General features: G+C 34.1%; 1 long non-coding RNA gene across 1 annotated transcript; it reads right to left on the reverse strand.

Moving 5' to 3' along the window:
• Window positions 1-9,775: 9,775 nt before the first annotated feature.
• Window positions 9,776-19,169, reverse strand: LOC129926795 (uncharacterized). Its single transcript, XR_008778538.1, has 2 exons — window positions 17,755-19,169; window positions 9,776-9,998 (listed from the first exon to the last, which is right to left on the reverse strand). It is a non-coding gene; the product is annotated as an uncharacterized LOC129926795 (long non-coding RNA).
• Window positions 19,170-19,887: the final 718 nt, after the last annotated feature.

Consider the following 19,887-nt stretch of genomic DNA (forward strand, 5'->3'; position numbering starts at 1 on the left):
CACAAATCGCCAGCTTTATGGTGTTTCCGGTGTACAGAATACAGAAATATTGATCAGGGAAGTATTTTAATAAAACAATGCTGTGCACCTGTTAGCAATGTAGAATCAAATGTCCAAGCTCTTTCCCTTTGGGGTACAAATAAGTTTTATTATATTATTTAGTGAACAAAAGGGATCTTTCAATATGTCACCCTGACATTTTTTTGTCTATTTTAAAATCGCTTTAAATCTTCCAATTTTCTGCAGTTTTCTTTAGATTCAATTATACCACCTCCGCATGTCTTCATATCGCTTTTGCTTTCTTTTTCTCTCTTACTGAATTTAATTGCTTCAAGAACGTCAGCGGGATCTTAATGTAAATCGAAGTGTAAACAAAGGGAATAGTACTCTGATTAACGTTTAGTGTGAAGACCTCCGATGTGGTATTTAACTCTAGTATTGTTTCACTTTGTTTATCTATGTTGTTGTTGTTGGTTTTCAACATTTTACTTATTGTAATTTTTTTCAACTTCACATTTTGTCCATTAAACAAAACAAAATGTTACGGGTAACAGTATTACTTTGGGCTGAGGTTCACCAGATATTTCTGCTGGGTCAATTATGGACTAGGTATTTATTTATTTTTTTATTGGACTCTTAGATGGAAAAGATTCATTGCTTGGGGGTAGATTATATATTTTCACATTATTTAGGCCTGTAAAAGCTAGTTGGGCCTATTCATCTGTTCAGATCATTTTAAGAAATCTAAATATTCGTCAATGTTACCTATATAGTTTAAATATCAGTGTGGCCAGAGTATAATTTAAATATCATTGTGGCCAAAGTATTCTTTAAATATCAATGTGCCCAAAGTATAGTTTAAATATCAATGTGGCCAAAGAATAGTTTAAATATCAATGTCGCCAAAGCAAATCTAGTCAATATATACGTGTCACAATAGACCTTGTGTTTTTTCCTTTAGCAGATATGAAGTGGAATACGTTTTCTCTATGACTAAATCATCTTTTAATGATCCAAGTAATGGGATGATTTCTTAAATTATTCAGCTACTTGTCACCAACTTGTGACCAAATCATTTGAGTTTTGCCACTTCACAAATACCGGGGGCTGACAAGGGGAGGGGGGGGGCACTGTTAGCATCTTGTAAGGTAATGACAACCTCAAGGTAATGACAACCTCAAGGTAATGACAACCTCAAGGTAATGACAACCTCAGACAGATTTACTTGTTGCAAGGTTATACTGACAAAACTCTGAAAGGAACGGTTGTATTTATGACATGTTTACATTGTAATGGAATTTAACCTGTTTTTATGGTTTCTTTCAATAACTTGTTTTTATATATTAAACTATTCTATCGGAGAAAGGCTACAATAAACTCAATTTAAACAAAGAAAAATGTATTCGTTTTTAATTTTTTGTATCAATCGTCTGTTTTCTTATAGGTTTTGAGACTGAAAAATAATGAAATTGTCAGCCATATATTGAACCGAGGTGTGTTGGATTGATCCCTGAAAACATCTGAAAAAATATTAGAATTTTTCATTCATTTTTTTCCTGACATCCCCCTGATACCAGAGAATGCCGACTAAGTCCTTCAGAGCTAAATACTCGAACCAGACACTAGACCCAAAATTCCCCTATATAACAAAAACTATATGGAGAGCTGCCAGATGTGGAAACCACTGCGCAGTTTCATCACAGATATAGGATTACTTGTCTGAACACTCCATTATATATACGAAGTTAAATAGTAAAAAGATGAATATGTAATAGACTCTCGCCATGTCAAGTATCCTAGTCCTTGTGCTGCCTACATAACAAACTCGTAAACCGTCTTTTGCTGAAACAGAACCTTGGAATACAAGTAATTAAGTTGAATTTCATATCAAATGTAGTGTGATACAATCATGGTTCCCGTAATATCAACAATTGTTGACAATTTGTTCCATAATTGTCAATGATCCTTTCTACTCTAGAATTTAGATAACACATTTTATTCCATAATCTAGATGATATTCCTTAAAGTTACAATCTGCTCTATAAATTACTAGTCGACCGGCGGCGTAACATACGCCGCTATTTTGCAGGGCCGGCCTTAGGCCACTGCAACCTATGCGACCTCAGTGGGCCCGCACTTTCATAGGACCCGCACTTTCATAACACCCGCTATAATTCAAGGTGTAAAAATTATTAAATTAAACCATTTTATAACTTAAAACAGATTTCCCGCGCCCTCCTGTCGATTTACCAGGAGCTCCTGAAAATCTCCCGAAATCGCAAAATATACAAAAAAGTCCTTAAAATATACGGAAATATATATACAAAAATTGTCATTTTGGGGTGTCATTCAATATGGAAAACGCCAATCTTACGCAAGGCATTATGCATCAATTGTAATTGTGTAATTTGGTGAAAGAAGCTTCTCGCGCCTTAAACTAATGAAGAATTACTTGCAGTCAACAATTCTCAAAGAGAGATTGAAACATTTGGTAATTCTTGCTATTGAGCGTGATCTATGTAGGAAAAAGAATTATTATGTTATACTGTATGACTTTGCTACACGCAAGGCTCGTAAAGTAATTCTGTACGTAGTAAAGAATGAATAAAATGCATAGACGAATTTATTTTCTAATACAAACTCTTAAATTTCACTTATTATCCGCTTCCCTACCCAAATTTAGCCCCGCGAAATCCGTTTGGCATAGGGCCCCACAATGGTTAAGTCCGGCCCTGCTATTTACTGACCTGTAAATATACATAGTAGATTACCTGTTCTCTTTCCATGACTTCTTGGTCACAATGGTTAAGTCCGGCGCTGCTATTTAGTGTTTGTAAAATGTTTGTTTGTAAAATGTTTTACATGTGATCTTTCCTTTACTTCTTGATTCTCGTCCAAACTCTTGAAGGAAAAATTATATATATAGATATTTCAATGAAAAATAATCTATATTGCGAACAATATGGATTTGTGTGTGTGTGTGTGACCTGACCAGGCAATGGGATAAAAAAAATAAGTTCCCCTTTCAGACTACGTGGTCTATAAGGATGTAAAGATAATCTATTTCCGTGGCACACGGTTAATGAGGGTGTCATGTGGCCAGCACAACGATCAGCCACCTTTACTTTTACCCAATGAATATCAGGTACTTAATAGCGATGGGTGGACTCAGAGGCGCCCGAAAGACCCCGAAATAAAAATTAAAAGTAATGTATAAAATACTTTCTTTTGTTTTGGCTTAATGGAAATACAAACCAGAGAGATTAACGTCAATTGACTCTGTGAGACAGCTACTCTATTGGTCAGTCTTATTTGACCCTATCACAAATCTTCGGGTAGTTTTAAGTACATTCTAAATTCTATAGACATGGTTTTAAGAGTGTAACACATAGAATTCTGATTTTCAGCCTAAAAAAATATTGCTGAAGAATATAGCAAACTCTTCATGGAAACTGGACACTAGCCTGGTATTTCGAAAACGGCTCTAACAATTTTCATAAAGTTTTGGGGGGAAAATGCTAGAGAATATGCTACACAGTGTAAGCTATTTAGACCGTTATAATTTACATGTAAATGTGACTATTTTGAATACGCTTCTGAGGGTATTCCATCGCTCGACTGCAATTTTTCTTTGTATTCGGTAAAGAGTTGAATTAAAATAGAGACGTTCATGAATATTTAGTGCATCGTCTGATGTAGAAATCATCTGGGCTGAAATAAAACTTGATAGTGCAAGACTCATGGGCATAGCCAGGGGGGGGGGGGGCTTCTTGGGGTTCAACCCCCCCCCCCCGAAATAAAATCCCCCCCTAGGGGGGGGGGGAGTCGGAATTTAGTGACTGATTTTTTGCTTTGATTTTGTTTATTTTAGGTAAGATTTTAATACTACACCATCACTTGCCCTATCACAACCAAAGGGGTTTTGAGTTTAAAAACCCTACCAGGGGGGTTCGAGTTTAAAACCCCTACCAGAGCGGTTCGAGTTTAAAAACCCCTACTAGGGGTTTTGAGTTTAAACCCCCCTACCAGGGGTTTTGAGTTTTAAACCCCCTACCTGGGGTTTTTGCAGTTAACTCCCCTTCTTCTATAAAACAAAACAAAAAAAAATGCAAACGAAAATCCCCTAATTCCAAGAGCACAGTTAAGGAAGATTTTGATTTTAAAACCCCGTCTAAAATTTACGATAAACCCCCTCTTTAATATAAAAAAAAGCTAATTACGCACTCAAAATGTTATGAGCGTAGATAAATGGGTTTTGACTCAGTTTTGAGTTTTGAAGGTAAAAAAGATACCTCTTTTTAATAATAAATAAAAAGCAAAGTATACACTAAAAATGTTATGAGTGTAGTCTATGGGGTTTTGAATTTAAACTCCCCTCCAGTGGAGTGTGAAGCTAAAAAGTACCTCTTCAATATAAATAAAAGAAAATTACTCACTCTAAAATCTATGAGCGTAGTCAAAGGGGTTTAGAGTTTAAACCCCCCGCCATCTTCAGTGTAAGAAAAAAAGCAAATTACACACTCAAAATGCTATGAGCGTTGCCGAAAGGGGTTTTGAGTTTAACCTAAACTCCCATTCAGAGGGGTTTGGTGCTAAAAATACATCTTCAACATAAAAAAAAAAAGCAAATTACACACTAAAATTAATCGAAAAACACTAAATATAGCTCAACAAAGATGGCTAAGACAGATTTCAGGAGTCAGTTATAGAGATCGGATCTAAATCAAGGAAATCCTATGCCGAACTGGGAGTCGACCCCTTAGTAAGATTGTGAGAGAACGACGCATGAGGTTTGCGGGACATGTTCTCCGACAAAATGAATTACGCATAAGAAGAGTTGCAATGATATCCTAGTACAACTTGACGCCACTCATTCATGGAGGTCCTCATGGTAGGTGGGAAGAGGCTTCAGACATTACCAGTGACAGATTTTTATGGAAACTGCTTGACGTCAAATGCTCCGAACGGCGTGGGAGGGTCTAAGTCAGTAAGAATAGCACATTAGGTTTTTGAAATAAAACTTTTTAATAGCATTAAAATGGACTGTAGATACCTCAGAATATGCATTTTGTTGGCTTTCAATACCAGAAATAGATCTAGAATACATCGTGATTTTAATTAAATATAAATATAGATCTAGTTTGAAAAATCTAGATATACTGTAAAAAATATAGATCTAGTTTAAAAAATCTAGATATGATCTAAATCTAGCTATTATGTCTTTTTAAAATACGAGTTAGATAACGAGGTTTAAGAAACATTTCTACACCGAGTTGATTTAGCATTTCATTTAAAGAATTCATTCCACCAGACGTCAAAGGAAAAAAAGTCCACTGCGTCACACGGCCTAGTTAGACTAAAAATGCCTTCATCAATACGAGCAAGGTTTCGAGGGTTCATAGACATTGACATTAGCATTATATTTAAAGAATTCATTCATATGTCGTCAAGGGAAAAAAATTACATTACGTCACAATGGGCTAGTACCAAAAATGTCTTTATTAACACGAGATATTTAACGAACGTTCATAGACATTGGTGCACTGAGCTCTAATAGAGTTTATTTAAAGAGGATTAAAGCCGCATTTGTCTGTCAGTCTGTCTGTCTGTCCGTCATGTTAAAATAAAAAACAATTAAAAGCTATTGAAAATTTGATTAACCCTTAATTTTCGTTTCAAAACATCGCAATAGTCTTAAGTATGTACGCAATAGATTTTAGTATGTATAATAGATTGTTTCGAATGTTTGTATAAATAGTAAGAGAAAAAGAGAATTCCAGATACATGTAATACCGTTAATTAAATTTTTGGGATCGTCTCTTATGAAAATTAGATGCACGACAGCCTTGTGGAGAGATTTTCATACCATACTTTGGTGTTAGGAAGTTGTTTTCCTTAAAAATAGGAACATAATATTAACGATAATTAGATTTTCTAACGTTTTAGCTAGAAAATTAAATGTACTGTAAGAGAGAAGTGAGATTTTACATAAATAGAGTTAAAATATTTTAGGAAAAAATCCGGAACAACCTATTTTCGTAAATGAGAAGATTATTTGTTTTATTAATGGATTTCAAACAGTTATTTGGCGATAGTAGATTTTTCATAGAAAATTCGGAAATTTTTGGCGACGATTTGTAAGAAAATTTAAGCAATGTAGGTCGATTTCATTTCCAAACAAAATCCGGAACATTCTTTATCGATTAAAGAAAATTAAATGTAAAATAAGTCTAAAAAGTCTAAAAAGTGATTTTTAATAATCGTTTCTAGTAAATTACTTTCTTATTTTAAAATCCTGAACAACGTTGTCGATATTTTTGAAAAAATTAAGTCATTTGACATACATTTGTTTTAAGATAAAAATACGGAACAATGTGATATCGACAATTAAACTATAGTGACGTAGTGTCAAAAAATATAAGTGTAATATTAGTCAATTGTGCGATTTCAAAATATTCATTTGACATAATTTATTTTTTTTTAACAATTTCCGGAACATTTTTACAGTTAATGAAATCTAAGTTAGTATAGAGATTTTGATTTAGCATTTATATGCTATTTACATTTAAAAAAACGGAACAACTTATTATAGATAATGTGTTTTTGCAACGTTTAAGCATGGAACTTAAATGCAATATAAGTTAGAATGGCAAAAAAACATTCGTTGGCATTGATTTGTTTTGCACAGAAACATCTGGAGCACTATATTATAGATACTTAAAACTATTCAGATGTTGAGGGAGGAACATAAAAGGTTAAATCAGATTTTCAATAGCTTTTAGAGTTGTTGTTTTTAAATCTAAACGTGACGGACAGAACGACCGACAGACAAAACGCACAAAAATAAGCGTCTTTTATTATGAAGGGGGCACTAAACAAAAAATAAATAAAATCGGATTATTTAAAAAATGTTGAGGGAACTGATAGCACTATGTTTAGCGACTGCTTGTCACGCTACTGCACGAAAGTTGCTGCATAAAAAGTGCATCTTAAAAAATGTGCGTGATATTTACATACAAAGTACATTCTTAGCCTTTATAAACAAACATAAATGTTTTCATTTAGTTTTAGCAGTAATTGAACAGATAAAACACCATAAACTAATATTTATATTTGTTGTGAACATTTCTTGTAGATTTAATAAACATATTAGACTTTGTGATACTGAAAATACACAAATTATTGTCTTCACTGTTAACATATTGTAACATTATCACCCTTAAGTTTATGTATTGTTTTAGAATAGGTGTATTTTTATGAAAAAATCGCTTGCATAATTAATTTAATAAATTAAACAGTTTGCTTTTAGAAAACCAAAAGTAGCCATTGCACCTAAACTTTCCAAACTGCATCGCATGGTGAACTAATATTTTTTGTTTCTCTTCTATTTTTCGAGATCTGAGTGTGACGGACAGACGGACATTTTGCACAAACCTAATAGCGGCTTTTCCCCTAACGGGGGCCGCTAAGAAGTGTCGGGAAAACTTACGAAATAGCTGAATATAGAACACAGATTACCAAAAGTGAACTATAATTTTGTTTCAAGGACAAGTTTTAAGTATAAGACTCTTTAATCTTTAATTATTCAATTGAGATATAATTTATTAAACAATGAATTATACATTACATTACATTACATCATTTATATATAATTAATTTCTTTCTCCTTTGGACACGGAAATTCCTGAAATCAGTTATTTTAAAACAAAATCGCTCAATATTCTCTCCCCTATTACTTCGGTCTTTGGTCCAGACAAAAGACAGAATCCAAACAATTTTTTTTTCCAAAAAAAATACAAAAAACCGATCAAAAATAGACAACGACTCATGCTCTAGTTAATGTAGGTCAAATACATTGACACTTGGCTGCAAATGAAGTTTATGTCAGTTTGTTTGTTGTTGGCAGTAACTCAAATCTAGGAATAGATCCACACGGTTATTTGTAAATTAGACTGGCCTACAATCTATTTGCGGTGACGTTCGGATCCATGACCTACTTTCTTATCTCAGAATAAACTGTTCCCGCAATTGTAAAGAGTGGATTGTTTTATTTTTCGCGAATAATTAATTTCAAACCATGTGTGCTGACACACACACCTAAACACAAACCACATACTCAAGCAGATATTGGGCAAATCCAAAATAAATCTTTGGTGGCATAATTTGACACGTGACTAAATCTATGCCCTTCTAAATTTTATGAATAAAAGACAACACATTCCCTGAGGTTAACATGTTATCTCTCTTGCATGTTTGTGGATTACGTCATTGTTTTCTGTGACATCATCCAAGTCAAAAAGAATTATGAGACAAAATATTTGTCTTTATTGTTGCATGTGTTCACCATAACGAAATGTAAAATACTAGAATAATTTAAGATCAAAGAACTGGTGCTCATTTTTAGGACGAACATGCAACAAACACGACCTCATTGCGCAAACTTATTGAAACTAATAATGAAACCACGTCTTCGAGCTGAAGATTATAGGCCGATATTCGGCTGTGAGTTGATATTGTGTATTGTGACACTAGATTCACGTCTAGAATTACTTATCTGTCATTGCCATATAATGACAACTTCAGATCTATATAAAAAAAAAACAAGAAAAGAGGAAGACGAGACGGTCCAATAATATATGGTGTCGAGATTTGGAAACAGATGCCAATAAGATGGGCAAGACTTGGGGACAGTTGGAGAACAACCCAGAACAGAGAGACACCTGGATGAAGCCAGATGGCGGCCTATGCCCCGGGAACACAAGCACAGACGAAATAAGATGGCGGCCTATGCCCCGGGAACACAAGCACAGACGAAATAAGATGGCGGCCTATGCCCCGGGAACACAAGCACAGACGAAATAAGATGGCGGCCTATGCCCCGGGAACACAAGCACAGACGAAATAAGATGGCGGCCTATGCCCCGGGAACACAAGCACAGACGAAATAAGATGGCGGCCTATGCCCCGGGAACACAAGCACAGACGAAATAAGATGGCGAGGAATTGGAAAAGAACATTTTTTAAAATTTATTTTTTACATTCAAGCGAAATGATTATTAAAGAAATGGGGGGATGTGGGGGGGGGGAGAAAATAAAGAAAAAAAAATGATAACTATGAATTTTATTTCTTAAAACGTCAAGACCTCTGCAAGTATATTTTAAGGATATAAAATATTTCTATTTCATTTAATTGTCAAGTTAATGTAGCGAATGTCTAGTGCTACATTGCGTTTTCAGAATCTCCGAGAGAATTTTTTTAAAAATGTATACGTTTGATTAGAGTCAATGTTTTAATAAGAATTACAGATTTTATAGACACTCTTGATTCACTAACATTTAGTTCTATTCAAACTTTCACATCTTCATGAGAGATCTAGGTTCTAGTGAGAAGTGTCAGTCCAAACCAATGTGTACGTTCTATAATACTATCTTGTGGCAGCTACATCGGTCAACTAATGGAGAACACTTTAGTTGGGTTCTTTCTCTTTCACAGCGTTGTGTTGGCATTGCTGAACATGGCTAAATTATCAGCTGTCCTCAAATTATGAAATACAACCTTCTTTTTCTCCAAAGCACTTTAAGAGTATTCCTATGCTGTTATGTATTTTTATCTTGAACTAGCTTTAATTTTACCCGGCTTTGCTCGGGTTTTTCTTTCTACAAATAGCATGCATTGATTCCGTTTGAATAATCAATAATGACGTGAACAAAAAGATGATAATTTAAAAAATAAATCAATTCATCTAGTATTTTATAATCAAATCGAACGCGTGAATGTAATTGTTTATATAACATTGTTAGTTTAATTGTATGTAGCTCTAGATTTAGAATCTAAACAATTTGAATGCCATAGTAGTCTAGTCAATAAATAAAAACTTCGAGCCTATTATAGTAAAAGCCTATAAACACTGTGACGTAGGTGTAAGGTGTTGACCTAGATACATTAGCCGTGTTTTATTTCCTAAGTTGCTAAGAGGTCTAAATGCGCAGAAGTAAATCTTAAAGAAAAAAGTAAATTGAAAATAAAAACTTAAATTAAACCAAATCGGTAACTGTGGGCTTATGGTTTTAAAAAAACACATTGGAAAGTAAATTGTAAATAGATCCTTATTCCTTCTTTACGTTCCCTAGTCAACGAGTCGATCTGATATAGACTGACCGAGTAAAAAACAAAATAGTCTCTATACGTTTTAGGTTAATGCCTTAGTGAACAGAAGTCGCAAACTTCGCGAAAACTTAATTTTGTTTTTTCATATTTTTTACGACTTTGCTTGGGCGTCTTTGTTGAAAATGTTCCCACAGGTATTGTACAATTATGCGTTTGGTTTTTAGCGTTCTTTTATAAGACTGACCAAGTAACGCAACAGTTACGATGACACATTATTGCATATGTTAGTTACACAGTTCAAATAAAAAAAAGCTCTTCTTTTTGTAATTTTAAGCTGATCAGTTTGTACATGAAAAATAGCCGCTTAGTGAATTTTTGTGTGTGCTAGTTCTCAAGATGGTCCTCCAACAAAAGACTGTTTTCTACCATTACACCGAGAAATCTGTATGAGTACACATGATCTATCCCTTTCTATTAGAGAATCATTTTGATGAGGCATATATAACTGAATTGTTAATAGACATTTCAATTAGACATTTACATTTGGAAGAAGAAATGAGATATCTGCTCTAATGTGACAGATAGATGAACTTCAAATTGATAATGAAACTTCGTGACAAAATCTAAAATATCAGTTAACTGAATTAATAAAAACTTCCTTGACCTGAATTAATATTTCATGTGAAAATATTTCTTACTGACACCCACAGGAAAACTATCAAGCCCTACATTCTATTTTTGTTTTGTGTGTTACAGAGAATAGGAGACTTGATATCTCACATTTTTAGTGCGCTAATTATGATATGGGGAAAATGCTTATTCTACATTAGGGATTCTCAACATATAGCTAGCGGATACGAATGACAATTTAAGTGAAGGAATAATCATTGAACGGATATCTTATTTTAATTGGTAGTTACTTTTTTCTTTTTTTATATATAATTTTTATTCGAAAATATTTGTTGCAGACCACATTTTCGTTGCAGCAGAATACTTTTTCCACAACTGAAATTATTGTCTATCAACAACGCCATTGGGGGAGGAAACATTTCTAGGGAGAAGATCTAATCACTACGCTAAACCAATAAACGAAAAAGAATATATGGTTGGGGGAAATGGCGGATCCAGGGGGGGGGCGGTAGGGGCGATCGACCCCCCCCCCACTCGGCCGACCAGGTGGGAGGGGCGATACATGCAATCGCTTCCCTCCCCCCCCCCCCATGAGACAAACCAAGAATTTTGCTTTTTGTATTATAGTTAAGAAATTACAAAATAAAAAAATCTGTCACTAATATAATTTATATATGCTATAACTAAAATTTTTATATCGAGTCGCCCCACCCCTAATCTTTAATGCCAAATGCAATCATTAGAAGAAATTATAAAAAGGAGCGAGGATTAATCATTTTCACTCTACCGCAGCTCCCCTTCTAGACATAATTTATGTAATTTCACATGAATTTATCATAATTTTTTAAAGAAAGACTTTGCTTTGGAAAAGTTAGAATTCAAAGAAATTTTTCAGTATAAGAGTCACGACTGAGATGAGTTCTAAACCCAGGTAATGTTTTCTTAGTCGCCTTTTTCCAACCTTTACTCAATCTGATATTTTTATACTTAAATAAATTTGGGACTATAATTCACAATTTTTGATTCAATTTTATTGAATATTATTTATCGAAAACATTTTTTTTCGGCGGCGATCCTCAAAGCCTTAATCTAAATATGTATCTTTTTAAGGAACAAATCGGTTTGATTTACAATGTATTAAGGACCTATAAATTTATAATAGAATATTTTTGAACATTATTCAAAAGGTCCTTTTTTAATAGAATGAATAATGAGCTTAAGGTCAGGAGAATGCGTTTCTTTAGTGAAGAATGCAAGAAAACGCTTTTGGCGTCGGGGCTTCACCCCGAACTCCACTGATGAATAATAAGCTGTAGATCTCAGGAGAATGCGTTTCTGCAGTGAATTATGCCACAAAACTCTTTTGGCGTCGGGGCTTCGCCCCGAACTCAACTAATGATTAATAAGCTGTAGATGTCAGGAGAATGCGGTTCTGCAGTGAATTATGTAAAAAAAAAAAAAAGATTTTGGTGTGAATTATGTCACAAAACTCTTTTGGCGTCGGGGCTTCGCCCCGAACTCAACTAATGATTAATAAGCTGTAGATGTCAGGAGAATGCGGTTCTGCAGTGAATTATGTAAAAAAAAAAAAAAGAGAAAGGCCTCAACATGACTATCTTTTGGTGTTTTTTTTCGCCGAAGGTTGAGAAACACTGTTTTTTTTTTGTCATTCTTATATATATATACATATAAGCTGTACACACGTCTATGCATAGGGTTAGGGTTTACTGGGCGTTAGGGTTAGGGTTTGGAAAAAAATCGCCCCCCCCCCCACTCCAAAGTCCTGGATCCGCTAGTGGTAGGGGGTTGCAGCCTAGAGGAAAATTGTATTAGGGGGGTTGCGGAGCTAAAAATGTTGAGAACTGCTGGTCTACATGGACAAGACAAGATAATAGTAACTAATATAAACAAAGTTTACATGAAGTCAAGTTTTAGCATGTGTATTTAAATTTAGTGGGTTTTTTTTAAAGACACAAATCATATTTAAAGCTTTTACTTTAAACAGCCTTGGTCGATCTGATTTGACAAAATTGACGAAAGGAACGAGATAAGAGACGAAATGAGATCGAGACAAGATAAGAGACAAGATGAAAGACTGAGACAAGATAAAAGATATTTTAAGATATACTATGTGACAAGATAAGACCGAGACAAGATAAGAGACAAGATGAAAGACTGAGACAAGATAAAAGATATTTTAAGATATACTATGTGACAAGATAAGACCGAGACAAGATAAGAGACAAGATGAAAGACTGAGACAAGATAAAAGATATTTTAAGATATACTATGTGACAAGATAAGACCGAGACAAGATAAGAGACAAGATGAAAGACTGAGACAAGATAAAAGATATTTTAAGATATACTATGTGACAAGATAAGACCGAGACAAGATAAGAGACAAGATGAAAGACTGAGACAAGATAAAAGATATTTTAAGATATACTATGTGACAAGATAAGACCGAGACAAGATAAGAGACAAGATGAAAGACTGAGACAAGATAAAAGATATTTTAAGATATACTATGTGACAAGATAAGAGACACTGGTGAGAAAAAAACATTTACGCTTGCTTTTTGTTTTGTTTTTATTTGTTGTTTTGTTTTTGTTTTTTTTCCAAGTATAAACAACTTTTTAAGATCAATAAAAAAATCAGCTACGGACGTTAATACATCCTACCCAAAGAAGAGGCGTCCACAAATGCAGCCAAGGCGGCATTCTGAAGTCATACACACTGAAAACATTTGCTTTTAGATCTGGTAACTTGAAATCATAAAGGACAAGGTTTACCCTAGTTTACCCATTGCATAGACATGTATGAGATGTGTTAGTAAGTATCACCCTATGTAACATTGAGCTCGGACTCTCTATGACGTCAGCCTGCGGATTTAATTGCATACACACTTTGATGGGGAAAAAAAAGGTAAAAGAAAGAAAATGATTAAATGATAACAATTCAACCAAAATGTTTCAAGTAACTAGGGAAATGTTTCAATTAACTAGGGAAATGTTTCAATTAACTAGGGAAATGTTTCAATTAACTAGGGAAATGTTTCAAGTAACTAGGGAAATGTTTCAATTAACTAGGGAAATGTTTCAATTAACTAGGGAAATGTTTCAATTAACTAGGGAAGTGTTTCAATTAAGTAGGGAAATGTTTCAATTAACTAGGGAAATGTTTCAAGTAACTAGGGAAATGTTTCAATTAACTAGGGAAATGTTTCAATTAACTAGGGAAATGTTTCAGTTAACTAGGGAAATGTTTCAATTAACTAGGGAAATGTTTCAATTAACTAGGGAAATGTTTCAATTAAGTAGGGAAATGTTTCGATTAACTAGGGAAATGTTCAATTAACTAGAAAATCATTTGAATTGTCAGACATTTAAAAAAAAAATTGTTACATTTGAGATGCCATTATTCTTATTTGAACACATTTTTTTGATGGTTTGCTACTTAGCTAAAATTGCAAATCTTTGTTACTTCCGGGCTTCAACCTTTTCTTTTAAAGTTTAAAATTATAGGAGTATGTGGGACTCGGGAGGGGGTGGCTTCCAAATCCAATCTGTGCATTAAACTTTTTTTTTTCAAACCTAGATAAGAGTTTTATATTTTTTCCTGAACCTCTCTCTTGACCTGACACTGTTTGATCTTATGCGAGGGCGGTTAATGTGATTAGTTTCGTTAACATACACGAGAAGCAGTTTTTGATAAATAGCATAACCTTTTTGTTTGGATGTGGGCGTATACTTCTACAAATCCCTTCGCTTCCTGCATTTAATCCATTAATGAGATGAAGAAAACAAAACTTCTGACTTCTGACGTGACCAGAACAAAACTAGGTTTTGCTATTTCTATGGCAGGAAAATGTTCTCGGAAAGACTATTTTTATAAAGAAGGCAGATTGTATGGTATTTGTTTTCTGTTGAAAAATCTGGTACATGTTTTTTGTGTTTTATTTTTTTTTAACAATTCCTCTTTTCAGCTTGCCAATCCATTTTCTTTTTATAATATAATATTTATTAATATTTGAAAAGTACCATTGTACAAGTTTAGCAAATGGTGGTTTTTATTATTTCAATTATTCTTGTTTTATTTCTGGTACATGCATTTTCGTTTCATTTATTTGAAGGCCTACATATTTTTGTATTTTATTAATTTAAAAAAAAAATTGATATTGGTTCTTGGACATAATTTGTAATAACTATAATGTTTTTTATAATTTATTTTTGTTGTTATTTAATTCAACCAGGAAAACTAACGACTTGGCAGAGTTTAAGTCATTGATTAACATGCAAGACTAGATTGACCTAGGAGCACGCGTAGGATGCAATCATCTTCTTTTTGGAAGTAACGTCTACATTTCATAAGTGTTACGAGCGCATCTTAGTGTAAATGTGGGATGGTGCGCATGAGTGTTGAAAGGAGAAGGAAACCAAAATGGAGGAATAGAAACCAAATAGTTTTGACAGTGTTCATGAAGATTAAAGTATTTCTAAACTATGATTTGGTCGTTTTGGTGTTGGTTTACCGCCAAAGTGTCTCATCACATAATAAGACGTAACAATGTTCACAATTCTAATATAGCATAATTATATCTTGGTTTGTTCACTTATAAGGGAGAAATAACGGAGAGTCTAAAAAGATGTTGATATATTAAAAACAAAAAAAAAGCTTCTTTATAAATGACGCTGACATGAGTGGAATTATTATATTGATGACAATAACACTGACATGACTGACATTGACATTCAAAAGTATGAGTTAGATGATATTGACATGGTTCTAATGACATGGCTGACACTGATATAGGTAACACTGAGATGGATAACACTGGCATGTATGGCACTACTGGCAAGTGTGATTCAGACAATTGTGACACTAATATTTATCACACTGACAAGGGTGACACAGGCATGCGTGACACAGACATGCTAGCATAACTCTATCTTGGAATATGGTCAATCTAATCATTTAAATTAATCTTTTAACAACTGGGGTACTTCGTTACCTCCCTTTAAAAAAAAATCTATGAACCTTGTCATTAAACAAGAAATCGATGCATTCTTTGAGACCTTTTCTGTGTCTTCGTATTCAAAAATGATCTCGTGCTTATACGATGTCCAATAAGAACACATACAGAACAAACCTTTGATATGTTTCTTAATAATTAGGATACATTCAAAAGTGGGTCTTTCTCGTTCAAGAATAGTCACATTCTTCCTAACTTATTTAACAGTAAACATGAATAGTTATATAGTGATGGATAGTGTATGAACCTATATAGGGAGTCTGATGAAGCGTCACTAACTCAATGGACCATAATGGGCAAACACATGCTGAAGTGATATTGGCTACTTTAGACTATCCAAAACAAATTTAACAAGATGATTTGATTTATTTTCTGCTCAACTCAATCGTTCATCCAGTGATGACTTCCATTATTTCATTGTCCCGATGTATAAGCCAAGAAAACAAAAGCTTTTACTCATTTCTGCCGAGCTCTACAAACACATAAATACTGTACATCAAAGATGCGTATCTTTCCCTGCACCTACCATCTAACTTTGTTTATGACAAAAGATAACCTGGCATTCTGGACCAGGCCTGCTTTTTCCTTATCAATGAACCAACCTTTTTTTTCCCCCTTTCTTTTATAGACCATGGAATGTGTTGATGACGTCATCTATTTACGTATCCTACACAAATAAACATAGACTCATTATTTAAATAAACACATTTTTGTCGGTACTTTTTTTGAGATACTCGTAATTATTTTGTTTACACAGCAAAAGTAAATAAAAAAAAATATTTGAAAACATAAGTTTAGAGAGTTCATTTGTTCTGTGCATAACAAAGAGGCCGTCGAATTGCAGGGAAAGAAACATGTATATACAAGCGCACTGGGCCTCGTGGGAGCGAACTCTGGCCGAGAAATATGTGAGCTGAAAAAATCTGTTCAAAGTTATCTAGCTTAGATTAAATCTGCATGTAGGTTCTGAAGATGGGGGCGGTGTGCGCCATTTTTAGATCAATCTCTACATTCTATGTCCAGTTCTGTAAACACTAGAGCAAAGGAACGGCGGGCTACAAGCCGACACCAGCACAATATATGTAAACACAGAGCCCAGAGGGTCTTCGAGAGTTGCCAAAAATTCTTCCTATAGTTAGAGCATTCTATTTCACTCGATTGAAACATGCACAGACAAGTAATATGAAAGACAGATGGATTGCTTCTTTTATATTAATGCTTAATAACATATGTTTGCTGCGAATAGGGACTGGGTGATTCGATCCGGTCAGAGAAAAGGAAATAGCCTTCAATTCACATGAACATGGTTACAAAAATATACTCGCCTCTTTGACCAAAAGAACGTTTTGGATTTTTACTCTTTAATTAATAAATTTAGATTTTAGCAGAAAATCTAAAAAGAAAATAGTAATGAAATCTGAATAGCTAGATTAGAAATGGCAAATGCAAAACAAATACAAAAGGCATTTAGAAAGATAATGTTACTAACACATTAGTCATATATTTCTATAAGTTTGTTACTAACACATTAGTCATACATTTCTATAAGTTTGTTACTAACACATTAGTCATATATTTCTATAAGTTTGTTACTAACACATTAGTCATACATTTCTATAAGTTTGTTACTAACACATTAGTCATACATTTCTATAACTTTGTTACTAACACATGGGTCATACATTTCTATAAGTTTGTTACTAACACATTAGTCATACATTCCTATAAGTTTGTTACTAACACATTGGTCATATATCTCTATACGTTTGTTAACCTATTTGAAGTCTGCGTGTGAAACAAATGGAACAAGTTTCAGACAATTCTTTATTATTGCTAAACTCTCTCTCTCTCTCTCTTTCTCTCTCTCTCTGTCTCTCTCTCTCTCTGTATATATATACAATTACTAGATCTAGATCTAAAAAATGAAATTATATGTTACATAGGTTAGGGTTGAAAAAAAAAAAAAAAAAAAAAAACTCTACTTCTTTGAACTACTTGACAAAACAACGCCTTGATCCAACTTTCTACAAAATGTGCACGACCGATCAGTCGCGGATAAGAATGTATTTCCGGTTTCCAGTCTAGTAGTAGATCTAAGTCTATGTATAACCCTGTTTTGTTTCAATTTGTTTCGTTCATTCTTTAGGACGTAGATCTACTTCTTGTTTCAAGGATAGCAGTTGAAGTAGAAAAGAAGGATTGAGTTCGACTTTGATCAAATCAAACTGAAGTAATGGCACTAATGGAGTCAGAGAACACCTTCACCAATGATGAGGTCAATGACAAGCAAGAGTTTCAGAAAAAAAAAAGAACACAAAAAACTTGATCTCATGTCAACATAAAGGTGATTTTGTCAGCGGGGGAAAAAAAGACATTTTTAGGAACTTTTTTTTTCCTTGTGGGCGAAGACGTATAGATTTAGAATTATCTCCCCTATACATGTTATCATCCCACACACATCTGGAGAGTGTAAAAAATAATCATCTGCCTGGTAGCTTGACAGTGATACGTAAATATTATAGGCCACATTGCATCACATTTTTTTTTTACACTTAGAGAAACCTACAAACACATGCACATTACAGTGCAATAGATTCAGTACTGGTCTTCCACACGAATGCACCAACGCTTTCGGATTATGTAATGCATACATTAATGTTACTCACAGAAATATTTGATGCTGACACGTGATTACTGTAAACACCCATAACTTGCAACAAACGAAATAATTAATAACGCATTGATAGACTTCTTTGAAAAGTCAGCTTACTTGCCTCTGAATTACGAACCAAATTACTTTATACATTTTTGAGGGGGAATGATGGGATGTAGGAAGCAGATTTAATGTTACAAATACCCAAAACTTTAGAGCATAGATGATATTATTCTGTGATTTTGTAGGAACTTTAATTAACTAATGAGGAAGAATGTATAATCTACAATCTACTCAACAATCTGAAGCTAATCTGGTTAAGTGATTTCACAACGATGTAAGAATGTGTCTTGCAAGGTAGACTTTTTAAAAAAAAAGGAAAAGAGAAAAGAAATTCTGGAGATGATAACAGGGCCGGATTTAAGTAAGTGAAGTGCAGGTTTTTTGGGGGAGGCCTCTATCTCTTTCAAATTCTTCAATAAAACAAATGCACTTGATAATATTAATCTAAAAGCATTTCCTATTTCTGAAAAATGGAATAAAGTATTTATACCTTTAATATATTTTTTCTTTTCTTATATATAAATACTAGCAGTACACACTGGCTATGGCCGTTGGTTTGTAATCAGGTTTAATATTGTTTATTATGTACATAGCGTCCTCTCCTTTTTTTTTTATTTCAATAAACAGGCCACATCCCCTGACAAACGTTGATGTGAATTAGTGTATCTTTTACAATGAAATGAAACGCCCCCCCCCTCTCTCTCTCTCTTTATCTCTCTCTCTCTCTCTCTCTCTCTTTCTCTCTCTCTCTCTCTTTCAGAAGCCCCTTTTTTGTTTTTCTCCCCCTACATTTTGACTTGATTTGGAACGACCCGCTTCATATCGCTCCCCCCCCCCCACAACATGTAACACACACGCACACACGCTTTTAGTCCGTAAACTTTAGTAATTCTATCACTAATGAGCGCCCCACCCCCAGCCCTCCGGTAACCCCTAACGCTGATCTCCCCTTCACCACACTCTTTTCTGATTTTGATTTCTATGCATATTACCTTTGGTTAGTTAGCAATGTACAGTATTAGACACCGCAAACATTTCTTGAGACCATCAGTTTCAGGCCTAGAGAAATAAAGTCGTTTTTCGAAGGCCCTAATTGAATGCTCCATTCCCGTTTCCCACACTACATTTATTTTTGGTTTTGTGTCCTTGTGGATAATAAAGATTATTATTATTGTTAAAAGATAAAAGGAATCTGTGTACGAAATTTCATGCGAATCCGTACGACAGTTAAGGAGATTTCTTGATCAATCAGTCAGTCAGTCAGTGGTAACTTAGAAATATGAAGTAGATATATTATGCATATATATTATGGTGGGAAGCGTGGTCGAGAGGCCAAGTGCGCTTTAACTTAATTTGGCTTGGCTACCTAGAAGGGGGCTCGAGGTTAGACACCCGACTC

This window comes from Biomphalaria glabrata, chromosome 1 (assembly GCF_947242115.1).
Source record: "Biomphalaria glabrata chromosome 1, xgBioGlab47.1, whole genome shotgun sequence".
NCBI lineage: Eukaryota > Metazoa > Mollusca > Gastropoda > Planorbidae > Biomphalaria > Biomphalaria glabrata.